Here is an 18,801-nt window from a genome sequence, read left to right as displayed (position 1 = left end):
TTTTGCTGACACTTTGCTCTGGAGAAGGTAAGAGAGGAGAAAACACCCCAAGAGAACATTTCAAAGAAAGCACAGGAGCTGAGAGAGGAGCTGGAACATAACCCTGGATCAGCAGACTCCAGCCATGTGCCTTTCAGCTGACAGAGGTTTTCCGGACACCATTGGCCTTCTGTGATGGTTAGGTTCATGTGTCAACTTGGCCAGGTGATGGTACCCAGGTGTCTGGCCAAGCAAGCACTGGCCTAACCATTACTGCAAGGACATCTGTGGCTAGTTAATAAACTGGAAGGCTGGTTTATTAAATCTTCAGTCAACTGGCTACAGCTGTGACTGGTTACATCAACTAAGGGTGTGTCATCCACAATGAGAGAATTCAGTCAGATGGATTTAATCCAATCAGTTGAAGACTTTTAAGCAGGACAGATAGAGGACCTTCACATCTTCTTCAGCTAGCCAGTGAAGCATTTCCTGAGGAGTTTATTGGAGTTGCCAGTTCATTGCCTGAGGAGTTCATTGAAGATGTTCATTGGAGTTACCAGTCTGCTGCCTGCCGTATGGAATTTGGACTTGTGCATACCCACAGTTGCATGAGACACTTTTGTAAGTCTTATATTTATATTTATCTCTTGTTGATTCTGTGTCACTAGAGAACCGTAACTAATACACCTTCCTTCGGAGAAGTTATACTTGTGTTGATGTCTTAATTTGGACATTTTTATGGCCTTCAGACTGTGAATTTGTAACCAAATAAACCCCCTTTTAACAGCTAATCCATTTCTGGTATTTTGCATAACAGCAGCATTGGCAAACCAGAACACATGCCTTACAACTTCATTCCTTCTTATAGCCCCTCAGTATTCCATTGTATGTATACACCAAAGTTCAACCTTCCATTCATCAGTCAATGTACCCTTAGGTCACCTCTATTATTGCAAATCATTAATATTGCTGCCATAAATACCAGTGTGCAAATGTCCATTCAGTTCCCTGTCTTCAGTTCTTCCAAGTATATATCTAATAACAGGGTTGCAAGATCATATGGCAACCTGATACTTGGCCTCCTGTGGAACCTCCACACTGCTACTTCCCTACTAACAGTGAATGGGTACATCCCTCTTTTCACATTTCCCCTAGTCCTTATATCTTTCTGTCTTTTGAAAAACAGTTTTAGTCACACACCATATAATCCATCCTAAACAAACAATCAATGATTCCTGGTATAATCACATAGTTAGGCATTTACCACCACAGTCTATATGAGGACATTTCCATTTCTTCCACAAAGAAAGAAGAAGAGGAAAGAAAATGAAGAATAAAAAAATAAAAAATAAAATAAAATGAAAAGGAGAAACAACCACTCCAAGAATCCTGTACCTCTTCCTTATATTTTCCTCTTATTGACATTTAGCTTTTTTATATTTTCTTTGTTACATCTCATGGAACTATATTACAATGTTACTGTTAACTATAGACTTATTTGCATTGATTGTATTTTTCCATATACCATCCCATTTTTTTAACAACTTTCAATGGTGACATTCACTTGTTCTCCTTCATGTAAAATATTCTTTTATTTGTACCTTTAATCAATGTCATTGTTCACTGTAGGTTTTGCTAAGTTATATGGACCCAGTCCTTATCTTCTATCTTTCCTCTTGGTGTCATACATGCCCCTAGCCTTCCTCTTCCAACCTTACTTACACTCAGCTTTGTGCAGTGTACTTACAATATTGTGCTATGATCTGCCATTTTGTCTTTTCTTTTTCATATGTCCTATCTCATTTTATTTTTTTTCCTCTCTCTCTCTTTTTACCCTTACTGATAGTCTTCATTCCTATACTCTTCTCCAAACCTCTCTCTCCTGTCTTTTCCTATCTGCCTGTAGTGTTCCCTTTAGTATTTCTTGTAGAGCAGGTCTCTTGTTCACAAACTCTCTCAATCTGTTTGTCTGAAAATATTTTAAATTCTCCCTCATTTTTGAAGGACATTTTTGCCAGTTAGAGAATTCTTGGTTGGCAGTTTTTCTCTTTCAGTATCTTAAATATATCATACCACTGCCTTCTCACCTCCATGGTTTCTGCTGAGAAATCTGCACATAGTCTTATCAACCTTCCCTTGTATGTGATGGATTGCTTTTCTCCTGCTGCTTTCAGAATTCTCTTTTTGTCTTTGATATTTGACAATCTGATTAGTAAGTGTTTTAGAGTAGGTATATTTGGGTCCATTCTGTTCGGGGTATGATGTGCTTCTTGGATCTGTAAGTGATCTTTTGTAAGTGATGGGAAATTTTTCAGTGATTATTTCCTCCATTATTGTTTCTGCCCCTTTTCCCTTTCCTTCTCCTTTTGGGACACCCATGATACATATATTATTGCACTTCATGTTGTCATTCAATTCCCTGAGACCCTGCTCATATTTTTCCTTTCTTTTCCCTATCTGTTCTTTTGTGTGAAGGATTTCAGATGTCCTGTCCTCTAATTCACTAACACTTTCTTCTTCCTCTTCAAATCTGCTGTTTTAACTCTCCATTGTGTTTTTCATCTCTTCTGTTGTGCCTTTCATTACCATAAGTTCTGCCAATTGTTTTTTCAAACTTTTGAGTTCTTCCTCATGTTCACCCAGTATCTTTTTTATACCCGTCATCACTTTTCCCATGTTTTCCCTCAACTTGTTGATTTAATTTTTGAATTGATTTAGCATGTTTGTTTGAACATCTTTAATTAGTTGTTTCAACTCATGTATCTCATTTGAAGTGTTAGTTTTTCCTAGTGTGACTTGTAATTTTTTTGTTGGTGTCTAGGCATCTGGTTTCCTTGATTAGTTTATTCTAGAGGTCATTTTCACTCTTTTACCTAGGGTTTTCTTTTTCATTGGCTCTGTTCTCTATCTGTTCTTTGGAGTTCAGTGACGTCTAGCATAGCTTCAGTTTAACTGATCAGAATTTTTCAGCTCTTGTTATTCTGGTTCTTGCACTGCCTATATGGAACTTTTTTGGGGGGGGAGGGTAGGAGGGTCTACCCAGATATGATCGACCCCAAACACATTTTCCCAGACCAGACAGGGCCAGGTCTCAGGAGGAGGGTGTAATTAGTATCAATATTTCCTAAGGATGAGACTCACAGTTTATTCCTATGAGGCCTCTAGACTCTGTGCTTTTCCTATCCTGCCCAGCAGGTAGCACTTGTCAGCCTGCAGCTTCTCACAGAAGTAAAGAGGTGTGGTGCCTTTAATTCTTAGCAGACCCTGTCCCTGCCAGGGGTATAGTTGAGACCAAGGGTGAGTCAGAAGCCAAGCTTAAGCTCTTCCCATTTTTTTTTCCCAATCCCCTAAGGTCTGAATTCTCTGAAGGAGGGCTGCCACTTGAACTGGGCCCTGGCCCCTTTTCTTGGGGAAGATAAGCCCTTTAAGGAATTATCATCTTCACTTAACGCCTTACTTTTTCTCTCAGACTTATCTTAACCCCACCCTTGTCTGGGTCAGCGCTGACAATCGAAAATGCCTGAAACTTTCTCTAATGAGCTACTTAGAATAATTTAAAAAAAGAGAAGAAAAAAATCCCCTTTTCAAAGCCATCCCCTAGTTTTGCCAGTCAAGAGCCAGAGTTGGTACCCAGCTCTATGCGTCCCTTTTCTTGGGGCATAGTGCTTTTCCAGTATTCTGAGCTCAGCCAATTCCAAAAGGGCTTTTTATTTGCTTATTTTATTATTATTTTTTTCTATCAGCCTCACCTCTTCTCTGCTGAGAGAGACCTCAGGATTCCTTTCCTGCTTGCTTCGGGTTTATCTGTGCTCATAGCTTGTATTTGGTAGTCCAAACTTGTTAATTAAAACCATGATTGGAGCCTGGTTGAGCTGTCTTCCCTTGTTCCCAGCATAGACTGCTTCTTTTCCCCAGGGGGGAGTGTTCCAACTCAACCTTCCATGCCAGTGGAGGAGGGGTGCCAGCTTCACAGATTGGGGGGCTTTACTTAGAGTTCTACATTGTGGTCTCGGCCCATTCACCCATTCCAGATGTGTGTCCAGTCATGGATGTCCCCCAAACAGTTGTTCCACCAGACTATTTACTAGTTGTTCCTGGCTGTTTACTAGCTGCTCTAGAGGACTAACTCTCTCTCTATATATTCATATTTTAATTTCTATTTCATTTATCTCCACTCTAATATTTGTTATTTCCTTCCTTCTGCTCACTTTGTGTTAATTTACTCTTCTTTTTCTACTTCTTCCTGAGGTCAGGTCTCTGATTTGAAGTCTTTCTTCTTTTTAGGTAGGCATTAAGAGGTAAAAATTTCCCTCTCAACAGTGACTTCACTGCATCCTATGTTTTGCTATATTATATTTAATTTTCAGGCATCTCAAGATATTTCCTACTTTTGCTTCTGATACCCTCTTTAAGCTATTGGTTGTTTAACAGTATGTTGTTTGATTTCTCTGTATTTATGAATTTTCCATTTCACCCTGTATTATTGATTTCTAGCTTCATTTCATTGTGGTCAGAGAGTTTACATTGTATGATTTCAGTATTTTTGAATTTATTGTGAGTTGTTTTGTGATCCAACTTATGGTCTATGCTGGAGAATGTTCCATCTGCACTTGAGAAGAATGTGTATGCTGTTTTTGTTGGGTAACATGTTCTATATATATAACTATTAGGTGTGTTTGGATTAAAGTATCATTCAAGACCTGTACTTCCTGGTTGATCTTCTAACTAGACGGTCTATCCAAATTGAAAGTTGTGTATTAAAGTCTCTTACTATTAAGGTAGAACTGTCAATTTCTCCTTTCAAATCTGTCAGTATTTCTTGCATATGTTTTGGGACTCTGCTGTTAGGTGCTTATATATTTACAATTGTTACATCTTCTTGTGGAATTGTCCCCCTTATCAGTGTGTACTGACTGTTTTTATCCCTTGTAATTGTTTTTTACTTGAAGTCTGTTTTATCTGCTATTAGTATAGCCACTCCTTTTCTCTTTTGTTTTCTGCTTGCATGGTTTGAAACTGTATGTACCCCAGAAAAGCATGTTCTTAAGGTTAATCTGTTTTTGTGTCTGTTGACCCATTGTATGTAGAAACTTTTGATGAGGCTGTCAGTTAAGGTATGATCCATTTCAATCAGGATGTGTCTTTTTGAAAAAATATAATTTTATTGAGATATAGTCACACACCATACAATCCATCCAAAGTATACGATCAGTGGTTCACAGTATCATAACAAGTTGTGAATTCATCTCCATGAGCAATTTTAGAACATTTGCATTACTCCAGAAAAAGAAATAAAAAGAAAAAAGAAAACCCCAAACATCCCACACCCCTAGTATTGCACTTGACCCAATTTTAAAACTTACAATAAAGGTAGGTTAACTAAGACAGTGCAGTATTATCAGAGATAGATATATAGATCAGTGGAACAGGATAAAACACAGGATGTGTCTTCATTCTCTTATGAGTCCTTTATAAATGGAATGAATTTAGAGAAAAAGATAAAGCCACAGAAGCATGAAACTGAAATCAATGAAACCTGAAGACAAGGGAGAGACTAGCAGATGCTGCCATGTGCCCTGCCATGGGATTTCCAGCAGCCAGTTTTCAGGAAGAAAGTATTGTCTTGATGGTGCTGTGATGTGGACATTTTTATGGCCTCAAAACTGTAAGCTTGTAGGCATATCAATTCCCATTGTTAAAAGTGAACCCATTTCATGGTATCTGTTTTAAGCAGCATAAAAAACTGAAACACATGGTATATTTTTTCCATCCTTTCACTTTCATCCTAATTGAATCTTTGAATTTAAGTGAATTTCTTGCAGATAGCATATAGTTGGGTCATGCTTTTTTATCTGTTCTGCCAATCTCTGCCTTTTGACTGGAGAGTTTAATCCATTTAATTTAAAGTCACTCTGATAATGCAGGACTTTCTTCTACCTTTTTTTGTCCCTCAATTCTTCTGTTAATGCCTGCTGTTATATTTATTTGACTTTTTGTGTTGTACCATTTTAAGTGCCTTCTCTTTTCTATCTTGATGTATTTTTCAACTATTTGGGGCTAAAATTTAACACCCTAGATATATAATAACAATCATGTTTGTTTTGATACCAACTTAACTTTAATAGAATGCCACATACTTCTCCTATAGTTCTCTGTTCCTCCATCCTTTTTTTTTTTTTTTTTTTTTTGGTACTTGTTACCACTTTTATCTTTGTACCTTATATGTCCAAAACAATAGATTTATCATTACTTTTCATGAATTTGCATTTTAACACCTGCAGGAGGTAAGAAATGGAGTTACATACCAAACTAGACACAACATTTATATTGGCATTCATAATTTCCCAAATGGTTACCTTTACTGCAGTTTTTTATTTCCTTATGCAACTTTGAACCTTTCAGTCTGAAGTACTCCCTTTGAATTGCTTGTAGGGCAGGTCTTCTGTTGACAAACTCCCTCAGCTTTTGTTTACCTGGGAATGTCTTAATCTCATCTTCATTTTTTAAAAGAAAATCTCATTGGATGGAAAAATCGTGGTTGGCAGTTTTTTTCTTTCAGGAAATTATGTATTTTAATCCACTGTCTCCTTGTTTCCATGGTTTCTGATGAGAAATCAGAACTCAGCCTAACTGGCACTCCCTTGTACATAACAAGTTGCTTTCCTCTTTCAGCTTTCAGAATTCTTTCCTTGTCCTTTGCATTCAATAGTGTGATCAGTATATGAGGAGGTATATTTTTCTCCATGTTTATTCTGTTTAGTGTTCTCTGGACTTCTTGGATATATGCATTCAAGTGTTTTGCTAAGTTAAGGAAGTTCTCTGTCATTGTTTCTTTGAATATTCCTTCTGCCCCTTTTTTTATTTCTTCTCCTTCTGGGACTCCCACAATGTAAGTATTTGTGTGCTTGATTGTGTCCCAGGGGTTTCTATAACTTTGATGAGCTGCCTGCTGATGAAGGCTTCATTGATCTCTCTCTTTTGCTTTTTATAATTCTTTTTTCTTTCTGTTCCTCAGCCTGACTTATTTCAAGTGTCTTGTCTCTGAGTTCACTGATTCTTTCTTCTCCCATCTGCAGTCTGCTCTTGAAACACTTCTGGGCTTTTAAATTTTCAGTTAGTGTGGTCTTCTACTTCAGTAGTTCTGTTAGGTCCTTTTAAAAAATTCTATCTCTTATAAAACACTCATATCGCTCATTCATTGTTTCCCTGATACCGTTTATTTATTTCTCTGTATTTTCCTTCATCTCCTTGAGCATTTTTAAGATAATTTTTTAAAGATAATCTTTTGAAAGGCTTTGTTCAGTATGTCCACATTCTGGTCTTCTTTGTTGGTGATTTCTAGATTTTTATCCTCTTTCATTGGATGGGCCAACATTTCCAGTATTTTTGTTTGTCTTGAACTCTTTTGTTGCACACTGTACATTTTATTTTTTAAAAATAACTCTGGGATTTATTTCCTGAGATGTTTGTTTCTTGGTTTTGTAACAGCTGATAAGACTGAGATTTTCTTTAGCTTCAGCGCTTTTAACAGGAAGGTCTGCCCAAGGCACATGCAGTGTGCAGGGTTTTCCTTATCTTTCTGGGCCTGTGTCTTGTCTTAGTCTTTTGCTTGTTAGTTGTTTTGGAATTCACCTGTTTACAGGAGTTTTGTTGTCCCCTGAAGACAGACCTCTGTCTCCTGGGTGTTTGAAGCCAGCAAGCCTTTGCAGCAGATTGTCCTCTTCTACATTTCGTTGTCTTGAGCTGCTTTTGCTGGAGGACAAGTTCTGGGAGGAGGGGTATGCTGGAGAGGAGTTTCTCAAGTCAGTCTTTCCCATGCGAAACAGTGCCAGGGTCCCATGAAAGGGGCACAGACTGGCTCCAAAGTACCCTGCTGAGGAGACCAGGAAGGGTGCAGCTGAGCTATCTTGGTCAGACCAGGAAATGCAGCCCTTAAAACAACTGTTTCCTTCAGCTCTGAGGAACTGTTGTGTCCTTGAGTCTCCTCTGCCTGTCCCTGTCCATGATGTGCCACTACAATAGCCATTGCTGCCTTTTTCCAGCATAGGTTGAAATAATGGCTGTCCTCAGAGCCCAGCCCACAGTGATCCGAAGTCACTAATCAAAAACCATCATCAGTGATCAGCCGAGATCACCCCTGGTCTTGGGAAAGAGGATTTTTACATCCCTCTCTGTCACCAGCAAGTTAGCCAGGGCCTAAACTCTATGCAGAGTGGGGGATGTGGGGCAGTAGCTGCTACGGGGAGAGAGCTATGCACTGTTCTTTACCATAATTTATTATCCCCTTTCTCCTGCTCCTCCTTGGATGCTGTATAGTGTTCTTCTGGCCTCTGGTGTTTCACAATAGTTGCTTCCTACAGTTCCTGCCTGATTAATAGTTGTTCTGGTGGAAGGACAGAACACCATCTTCCTAAAATCCCTCTCCTGTAACTTTTGATCTTGAGCTGTCTGCTGATGAAGTCTTCATTGATCTCTCTCATACTATGTAATTTGAGCTCCATTTATTTCATTAATGTTTCTCATATAAACCTACAGATAATAGTATTTGCTACATTCTAGATTTGGAATAGAGACTTCATTGTTCATATGGCTAGAAAGAAGCTGACAAATAATAACATCATAATTTTCTTCTAAGCCTATGATGGTCCACTTTTCAGAGTGGTTCTTAAGGAACAGAATCTTAAGGATGAATTTTCTGAATTAATTCTGGGGTTTCTGGAATTGTTCTCTAATCTGGTTAGATTTAATAGCACGAATAACTCTATTTCCAGTGGTAAAGAGGGCAATGATAGTCTATGGCATGATGGGAAAATATCACCATATTTATATATTTTTAAGAGGTGAGATTCTGGATGACCAGAATCTGCATGTGATACCTGAGAATATTGTTGTCAAACTAATGAGTACAGTGAGACTGACTGGCTACTTCGTAGTTCTAGAGGAAGTGGAGAAAGAAAAGGAGGAGCTTAGGATTTGAAATTCCCAGCTTAAGACTTTAAACTGAGGTTTTTGTTTGTTTGTTTTTTTTTTTTTACTAGGTCAGCTGGGAGTAATTACCTTCATTCATACAGTAAGATGTTTCACCTTATTGAAAAAAAGGTTAATGTTTTATTAGAGACTATTGACTTTCAAGTGTCTGCTGCTCTGTATTGAGAAAATATTCAGCTCTCTCTTGTAATAAGTACTTCAGTATTACAACCATCAACAAAAGGTGGATGCCCTAAATTTCCACTTTTTGCCATTGACTTCTTACCATAAACAAACTCTTTCCTGCATTATGACATCAGTGACAGGCACTGAGTCAATCTGCTGAAGGACTGTTGGCACCTATGGACCAAAAATGAGAGCCTGCCATCCAATTCATCAGGAAACCCCTAGAACTCCACCATTAGGTATCTTTCAGCCAGTTCTTGTCAACTTGGACATCTGTATTGGAAAGGTTTCCCTGAGTGATTGTTTTTACTAGGTTATAGGAAGCCTTGATAACATCTCTGGCAGCTGCAGCCTGTGAAATAGGTGGTGGATTCCCTTGGCAATAGCCTGGCATAGAGAGCTGGTGGAGCTGGCCCCTCTTGATGTGTGGTCCAGTGCTGAGGACATGCTGGAGAACAGCGAATGCACTGGCTTCTGCACTTCCTGTGGCAGCACTTTCTGCTACAGGAACAGCATGGATGAGACTGTGTTCCTCCTGTTCTTGAATTTCACATCCATGGTACTTGGCCTTTATGCCAGCTAACCCAGTGCCACCCATCGTACTGAGAAATTGTTCAGCAGGTAGAACAGGATGACTCAGAGTAAGTCCAATCCAAGCCATTCTTGAGCTTAGAAAATGGTTCTGAACATAGTAAACTCATCTGATGTTACTTTTCTAATCCAATAGTCATGAAAATACAAGGAATTGGCCAAGGCATTCCAATAAGCTGCAGCATGTAAATTTTCAACAACTTAAACTTTTGAATTCTGAAAAGCCACAACTTTTCAGGTCCTAGAGCACTTCTTTCCATGTTTTTTAGAGATTACAATAGATTAGAGATATTTCTAACTTTCATTGTCTACTTACAATTAACATTGTACCATTTAATGTAATGTAAGAACCTTTCAATCATATAGATTAATTCCCTCTTCTTTATATACATTGTGTCTACATATGTTATCAACCCTACAATACACTATTATAATTTTACTTGAAATAGTTATATGTATTATAAGGAAATTAAAAGCAAATAAGTACTCTTTGTAAAAAAAGTCTTTTAGCTGAGACTGAAGGACAGATATTCCCAATGACGAAATTCTGGTGCTGTGATAACATTGAGCAGGAGCTCATTATAATCTCAGTATCACCCCACAGGCATTCCACAGTGTAAGGAATGTTTTCCCTTTTTGCAGTCACATGTAATTCACCACCAAGTCCTCCAATTCCACTGGTTTTCTTGAAAGATGACACGTCTTTGTAGTCAAACTGGTTGCAGGATGCACCAAAAGACAAGTTCTCAATTGTTATTGTCTTATTTGAAGATTAAGTATGGTTTAAGGAGATTTTTATGGATGTGAAGATGAGCATGGGTGGACTGTAATGGCTAATTTTGTGTGTTACCTTGTTTAAGCTGTCAGTCCAGTTGTTTGGTCAAACATTAGTCTAGGTGTTGCTGTGAAGGTATTTTGTAGATATGATTAACATATATAACCAGCTGACTTTTAAGTAGAGGAGATAACATGAGTGGACCTCATTCAGTGAACTGAAAATCTTAAGAGCAAAAACATGAGGTTTTCTGGAAAGAGTGGAATTCTGCCTCAACACATAACATCAAGTCTTGACTGTGTTTCCAACTTGCTGGCCTGCCATAAGATTTTGGACTTGCTATTCCCACAATTGCATGAGGTAATTCCTTAAATATATATCTTTATATCTTTAAACACACGAGCACATAATATGTGTATACACACATATTTTGTATTGGCTCTATATCTCTGGGGAACATTGATGGATACATCACCTGACCCATATGTGAAATTATTTCTTCCTGTACCATTATTGGATGGAATCTCAGACAAGTTCAGGACTTTTCTGGTGACTCTTACATAATTATAAATGAGGTCCTCCGTTTACTGTCAGTTCAAAAATAGGGCTATTTTATTGTCCAAATTACGTAATTCTAAAATTCTGAACTTTAAATTTAAAACTTACCCTTTACTCAACCTCAGGCCTGCTTTAGGTAGGAATATTCAGAAAGAAAGAGTAGGTGTTGTTAGCTTCATCTTTCCTAAAACTGCAATGTCTCTTTATATTCCTGTGGCTTCTAATTCCTCTAGGGCTATGAATCTCAATATCATCCCACAGGCATTCCTCATGTAAGCCATGTTTTCCCTTTTGGCAGTGTACTGGTTTTTATATATTATGTCCCCCAGAAAAAGCGATGTTCTTTGATGCAATCTTGTGGGGACAGACATATTGGTGGGATTAAGTTGAAATGTTTGGATTAGGTTGTTTCCATGGAGATACGCTCCACCCAACTTTGGGTGATGACTCTGATAGGATAATTTCCATGGAGGTGTTGCCCCCCCCATTCAGGGTGGGTCTAAATTAAAAAGTGACATTTTGGAGAGGAGCTACAGCCAAAAGGGACACTTTGAAGAATGCACTGGAACTGAAAGAGGAGCTTCAGCTTACAGAGACACTTTGGAGATGGCCTTTGAAAGCAGACTGTTGCTTCAGAGAAGCTAAGAGAGGGACAAATGCCCCAAGAGCAACTAAGAGTGACATTTTTGAGGAGCTGAAGCCTAGAGAGGAATGTCCTGGGAGAAAGCCATTTTGAAACCAGAACTTAGAGCAGACACTGGCCACATGCCTTCCCAGCTAACAGAGGTTTTCCAGACACCATTGGCCATCTTCCAGTGAAGGTACCTGTGCCAATTTGAATGTATTATGTCCCCCAAACACCATTATCTTTGATGTAATCTTGTGTGGGCAGACCTATCAGTGTTAATTAGATTGAAATTCTTTTGAGTGTTTCCATGGAGATGCGCCCCACCCAACTGTGGGTGATGACTCTGATTGGATAATTTCCATGGAAGTGTTGGCCCACCCATTGGGTGGGTCTGAATTAAATTACTGGAGCACTATATAAGATCAGACAGAAGGAACCAGCTTGCTACAGCCAAGAGGGACACTTTGAAGAAAGCACAGGAGCTGCAGATGAGAGACAGTTTGAAGATGGCTGTTGAAAGCAGACTCTTGCTCTGGAGAAGCTGAGAGAGGACAGATATCCCAAGTGCAACTAAGAGTGACATTTTTGAGGAACTGCAGCCTAGAGAGGAACATCCTGGGAGAAAGCCATTTTGAAACCAGAACTTTGGAGCAGTTGCTAGCCATGTGCCTTCCCAGCTAACAGAGGTTTGCCGGACACCATTGGCCATCCTCCAGTGAAAGTACCTGATTGCTGACGTGTTACCTTGGACACTTTATGGCCTTAAGACTGTAACTGTGTAACCAAATAAACCCCCTTTTATAAAAGCCAATCCATTTCAGGTGTTTTGCATTCTGGCAGCATTAACAAACTAGAACAGGTAGTCACACATAATTTACACCAAATGCTTCAATTCCACAGTTATTTTGAAATGAAGCTCCTTTGTAGTCAAACTGGAAGCACATGGCAGGTAGAGGATGGAGAATGGGTAAGATCTATATATATATATATTTTGAAGGTGTTATTCACAGAATTGCTGATACATTGGTTGTAGCATTTTGGAGAAAGAGGGAAATCAAATATGATGGTTTTGGGGTTTACAGTATGTAATCACATTTCAGGATCCTTCTGTGGCAATTTGGCTAATCAATTTTTTCTATTTCTTGTTAGGTGAACTTCAGAAACCTTTTTTCTGGGACAACATCAATTTCCTCCTGGTTTTCAAATTTTTTGTTAAAGGCCTGTACATGATATTATCTTACAAATACCATTTTCTACCCTAAATTGTAGTTCTTTATGTATTTTCTAACTTCATTAGATTTCAATTTCTACAAAGGGATGGATAATTATGTCTTATTGCCCTGACCACATAGTAAATTTCCTTGAATATGACATTTTTATAATAAAGATTTTGTAATAAATTAATATAACTAATTTAAATACGTAGTTAACATTGTACATTTATTGATATGCCTTGCTTTCTCCTTAGTCTTCATCATTAGAGACCATTTTCATCATAAATTGCAATAGGTTAAATACTGTATTAAACTTTGTATAAAATTTATAAAAACATTTAGAATGTAAACTCTTCAAAGATGCTTTTCTTCACAACTGGTGTGAGATCCAGGTGGAAGAGAGGGAAAATAAGAGGAGAGTTTGAGCAAAGGAACTAACATTTATTGAGGACCTATTATGTGTGAGTCTCTCTTTAAGACACCTGCATGGAATATCTGATTTGACTTTCTTAATAATCCTTTGGGATGAATATTGTTATCTCCATTTAGCAGATAAGTCTGCTTCAGGGAGAGGTTCAGTGACTTATGCAACACAACTAGTAGGTGAAAGAGCCTTTGTCAACAGGAATGAGGAATTTCTATGAATTTTAATGTTAAAAAATATATGTAGCTTATCTGAAAAAATGTGAAGCAATTGGCCTTAGTAGTTTTTGAGTTCTTGTTTATATATTTCTGTGACAGGACATTCATGTGAAATGAGGATTGTGGTAGCAGTGGAGTGTTCCCCTCTACTCTTAGGGTGTTGTAGAAACAGAAGTAAAGCAAAATCAATTTGCAAGTATTAATTGAGCATTCATGTAATCTATGTCAATAGATTGATGGTTGGGGCTTCAGGTAAATTACAAAGCTATCCCTGTACTCAAAGAGCTTGAATTCTGTTGGAAATCCAGGCAACAGAGATGCAATGATGTAATGTTCAAATATGATAGATAAAAAAAAGTGCCTTGTTGGGTCAGAGAGCTTTTGAGTTTATGGTGAGTTTTACAGTGGGTGTCATCTTTTCTGCACAGCAGAAACATATCATCACAGCTTTTTCTGAAAGGGAGAGGCAAAATTCTTCACAGGAGACTTATTCCCAGAGATTTTCTGGGAATATTAGCTCCTGAGTCTAAGTTTCATAGTTTTATGTTAGGAGCTTGCTTACCTGATCCCTAAACACCTGCCTCACCTGTTTGTTCCTCAGGGTGTAGATGAAGGGGTTGAGCATTGGGGTCACCATGGTGTTGAGTAGAGCCACCACCTTGTTCCTGTCCTCCCCCTGGCTGCCCTTGCCCGATCGGACATACATGAAGATGCAGCTGCCGTAGAAGAGAGACACTACAACAATGTGGGAGGAGCAGGTTGAGAAGGCTTTCTGTCTCTCCTTGGCTGAGGGGATGTGCAAGATGGTGTGGAGGATGTGGCCATAGCAAGTGGCTGTCATGGACAGAGTTCCCAATAAGCTGAAGTTGGCCACAACGAAACCCAGAAGCTCTATTAGACTTGTGTCTGTGCATATGAGTTCCATGAGAGGAAAGTTGTCACAGAAGAAGTGATTAATGATATTGGGGCCACAGAATGGCTGCTGAACTGTGAAGAAACTTGGAATAATGATGAGAAGGAATCCTGTCATCCATGAACAAAGGACTAACTGGGCACAGACCCTTTTACTCATGATGCTGGCATAGCGCAAGGGATTACATATAGCCACATACCTGTCAAAGGACATCACAGCCAGGATATAAAACTCTGTGGTGCCCAGGAAGAAATAGAGGAAACTCTGTAGGTAGCAGCCTGGAAGGGAGATTGTCTTACTTCAAGTCAGGATTGTTGGTGAGCATCTTGGGGAAGATGACCGAGGTGAACCAGATCTCCAGGAGAGCAAAATTGCGGAGGAAGTAGTACATGAGAGTGTGGAGGCGCCTGTCCAGGAGGGTGATGACCACGATGAGGAGGTTTCCCATGAGTGTGAGGAGGTAGGTCAGGAGGAGCCCCACAAAGATGAGCATCTGCATCTCACAGGCATCCGTGAGCCCCAGCGGGACAAACTCAGTGACACTGGTGCTGTTTCCCATGGCTGCTTAGTCCTCCTTGGTGGAAGGTCAATCAAATGTGGTCAGCATCAGGATTCATTATATTCTGGGGACCTGAGGACAACCTGGAAGTGAAAGGAAAGAGAGATCAGTGTCAGTTTCAGCTGAAGGAGTCCTTTATTCCTATGAAGGGCATATCTTCTCACCACTAACTACTCAGGCTACTTTTGCAGAGCCTCTGGGGGACCCGTTTCATGTCTGGTCTTTGTTGTATCTATGATAGAGGAGGAACGGGTAATTTTCAGGGTTAAATATGGTTAAATAAGGCTCAAAACTCCAAATTTTCCTCACTTATTTTCTCAACTTTTATTTCTGATTCTTCAAATAATTTCTTAGCCTTAATGATAAAACATGCTTTCAATACCTTTTATTCTTTATTCCCATTTTTGGTCTTCATCCCTAAATAGTTCACATTTGAGGGTAGTACATACCCTTTTTGCTTAACATACCTAGTCAGAGGTTCATATCTTGAGGTTCACTGACATAGAATGGATAGACAACACATTGCATTTTCAAGATTACCTGACTGTGATCCTTTTAAACCAGTATTTGGTTTAACAAAAAAGGAAAGAGGAAATCTATAAGGGTTGTGTGCAACTCTCACAAATTAGAAAATAAGAAAAATCTAATACATTCATGAGTATAAATTCCTATTTGGGAGTTTGGTATTCAAGGTTTATAATTATCTCTTTCCAAATAATGTCTTTATATGCTCCCACAAACCCAGAGTCTAGATAGAATAGGCTCTTTGCTGGTCTTTGATTCATGATGTATTTTCATGCACTGTGCTTTGCATATGTTATTCTTTCAGCTTTGAAAAATTAGCTGTTCAAATCTATTTATCCTTTAAGACTCTCCTTAATAAATTCTATTCCCTCTATGAAGGCTTCTCTTCTGGATGAATTATTCTTTCCTCTGTATCCCCCCTAATTTTATTTTATCTCATTTTATTTTGATTGTATTTTTATAGTTGTATCTCATATGTTGCTCATTGTGACAAACCTTTTAAAATTAATCTTTGTGTTTTCTATAGCACCTAGGACACATTTGTAGATAATAATGTGATTTAATAAACATTCATTGAATGAGCAAATAACCCCTGAAATGTCTGTGAGATGGATTTCTTGGACATTTAATACACAAATGCCTGAGGGTATAATATTTATGTATTATTTCCAAAGGGATAGAAGACTTACCGAGTCACTATGCCAAGTAGTCTTAAGTTGGTCCACCTGGAGACAGTTTGCCTTTATTCATTGTCTCCCCACAATCGTTCCCTGAAGGGAGGCTCTCCAACTTTAGGTGGTCTAGACTTTGATCTACTCAGTAGATAGAGGTCTGATTGGGTTCGCTGGAGGGTTTCTGGCAACAAAACAACAACAAAAAACTTAAAAAGTTCTCTCTTTCGAAGTCAGCATCCCTGGGCATGTACTTTCTTTCTTAAGCATTATCAGCTACTCTTTATTTATTAGGCAGAGCTGGAGAAAAAAATTTTGTCAGTCTCTGTAGAATATGTTTAGGTCCCAGTTTAGGTACCTGGGAGAAAGGAGGTACCTTGAGCAGATTGGGCACCAGGGCAATGAAAGTGGCATTAAAATGGTAAATTTTACAAACTTGGGCTCTTTAAATAGTTTTGCTACACTTCTCAGAGTCATTCCACACACTACCATTACGTCTAGCATTTGTTGACATTTATGAAAGAACACCGTTTTTCAGCCTCTGAGATAGCTAAGGCTATTTCTCAGGTGTTATTTTAGGCTCAACACAGTGTAATTCATCAGCAATGTGAAGAAGTGGTGTCTGCATCCTAATCGTTTGGTTCAAGTGGGTGCCTTGGTGGTCGAGAAAATTATCCAGCTCTTTCCAGAACAGAAGCAGAAAAACATGGATGTGATACCCAGAAGCCTCATCATAAGCTAAAAAGGCAAGGATTATTTAACCCTGGGTGGGACATATTTGGAGAAAGATGGGAATAGAGACTGAGATGGGATTGGGAGGTGTGGGAATGGCTTAGGGTTCATACCAGAACATGAGCTGTGTACCAATGAACCATGCAAAGATATTCTGAGCAGCCCATGAATACAACATTAAGACAGTGCTGCTGATATACTTTTTTTTTCCTACTTCAAATGAGAAGTCATCAGCTCAGGGCTCTTCTGGATACAAAGGGTAGTGGGCCGCTTCACGAATCCCAGGTATTCTCCCCTGTATCCAACATGCTAGTTGAAAGAAGGGGAAAACTTCCCCACAGCCTTAGAACTGGAGAAGGCTACATTCATCCACTTCAGATGATTCAGTTTTAATATACTGCCCAGTGAGAAAGTCTGTGAGGATGCCCTGGAGGTTTGTCCTGCCACTGCAGGAACATACGCTCTTTTGGACAGTTCTAGTTCACTTAGGAGTATGAGATCTTTCCTGTCTTTGGAAAAGCAAGAATTTCACTCACTCTGAATGTTGTCCAGATCTTTGGATTTTCCAAATGGACAGCTATACAAAGCACAGGGTGGGACATGTTGTAAATCAGTTCAGGCAAATTCCTCAGTGCTAATAGTAACTTAAAGGCTCTGATGAAATGAACATCAACTTAGCCCCTGCCGTGTTTCAGGATAGATATGGATGGTGGTGCTGAAGTTACAAATGAAACCTAATGCCTCTCCTTGATGTGCCAGATCTTATAAATAAATATAAAGAACAAGTGCCCATAAGGGGAGTTTTGAAGAACATACTTTCTATCCTCTGAAGTCTAAGGTGGAGATGACCCCTCAGGACCTGGGATAGGTGTCTAGCAACCCTCTGGAGAAGTCCCAATCAGGCCATTCCAAATATGCTACTCACAGGATTGCAGAAGATACCAGATTCTCTTAGGTGTTTCTTGGTGTTGCAATATTGTCTGTAGGCCTTAAATGCAGGCCTTATACTGTTGATGTGAGATCTTCAGCTCTCATGTGTTTGATGGCATTCTCTAAACACCTGTCTTTTTCCCAAATGGGCAGCCACATTCCCTGGTTCATTCAGAGTAGGAGAATAGTTGCCTTGCATTTTGTTGTCATTCAACCTAGAGTTTCTGATGAGTCTAGGTTGTTAAGAAGTCTTCCATTTTCAGCAGTCTCCTACTGGTGAATGCCTTGGAAAAGTAGTTATCATTTGGAGCAATCCTTCATCCTCATTCTGGAATAATGGGGTGAGTCTGACTTTTATTTTATCTTCACATGGCCAGGCTCAGTGAGGTGATGTTTCTTCTGTGGACATTGGGGGGTCTATGAGACAGTGGGTGAGTTACCCTTGAAGTAAACATTTCTCTTTGTGGAGGTGACATCAGGGCTGAAAGCTTTGGGCTACAGCATTGTTTTCTAAAGGGATCTACTCTTCTTCCTAGTTGGGGCTTGGGATCCCCAGAGAAAGAGTATAATGAACCTCACTTGGCCTCTTCACAATTCTCTTGGCTGTTACTTACTACAACTTTGCAAACAGAAGTTTCTCTTGTTTGTTCAGAATAACAGTTCCCTTTCAGTTACAGTAATGAATCCAATTATGCCTCTGAAATTCGGAGCTCCTATCTAATATTTGGATGTTGTATTGCTATGATGGCAAGGAGCCAACACAAGTATTAAACAGCCTTGTTCAATCCTATCCTGACCCCTAACCCACAGAGGCTGGAGATGGTACAAGTTGGGTGCTGTTAGAAAGGTCAAATGTAAGGAAATAAAAAAGTTGGGATTAAATTTTTTTCTTTGCTTAAAAATTTAATTGCATAACAATGACGCATACACT

The 18,801-nt window shown here is 39.0% G+C and overlaps 2 pseudogenes; both read right to left on the bottom strand.

Moving 5' to 3' along the window:
- Nucleotides 1-9,367: 9,367 nt before the first annotated feature.
- Nucleotides 9,368-11,009, bottom strand: LOC119532964 (annotated as a pseudogene).
- A 3,072-nt stretch (nt 11,010-14,081) lies between these two features.
- LOC119532963 lies at nt 14,082-15,012 on the bottom strand (annotated as a pseudogene).
- Nucleotides 15,013-18,801: the final 3,789 nt, after the last annotated feature.

The sequence above is a fragment of the Choloepus didactylus genome, chromosome 4, assembly GCF_015220235.1.
Source record: "Choloepus didactylus isolate mChoDid1 chromosome 4, mChoDid1.pri, whole genome shotgun sequence".
Taxonomy (NCBI): domain Eukaryota; kingdom Metazoa; phylum Chordata; class Mammalia; order Pilosa; family Megalonychidae; genus Choloepus; species Choloepus didactylus.
Note: the sequence above shows the minus strand (reverse complement) of the source record. Positions and strands in the feature narration are given on the sequence as shown.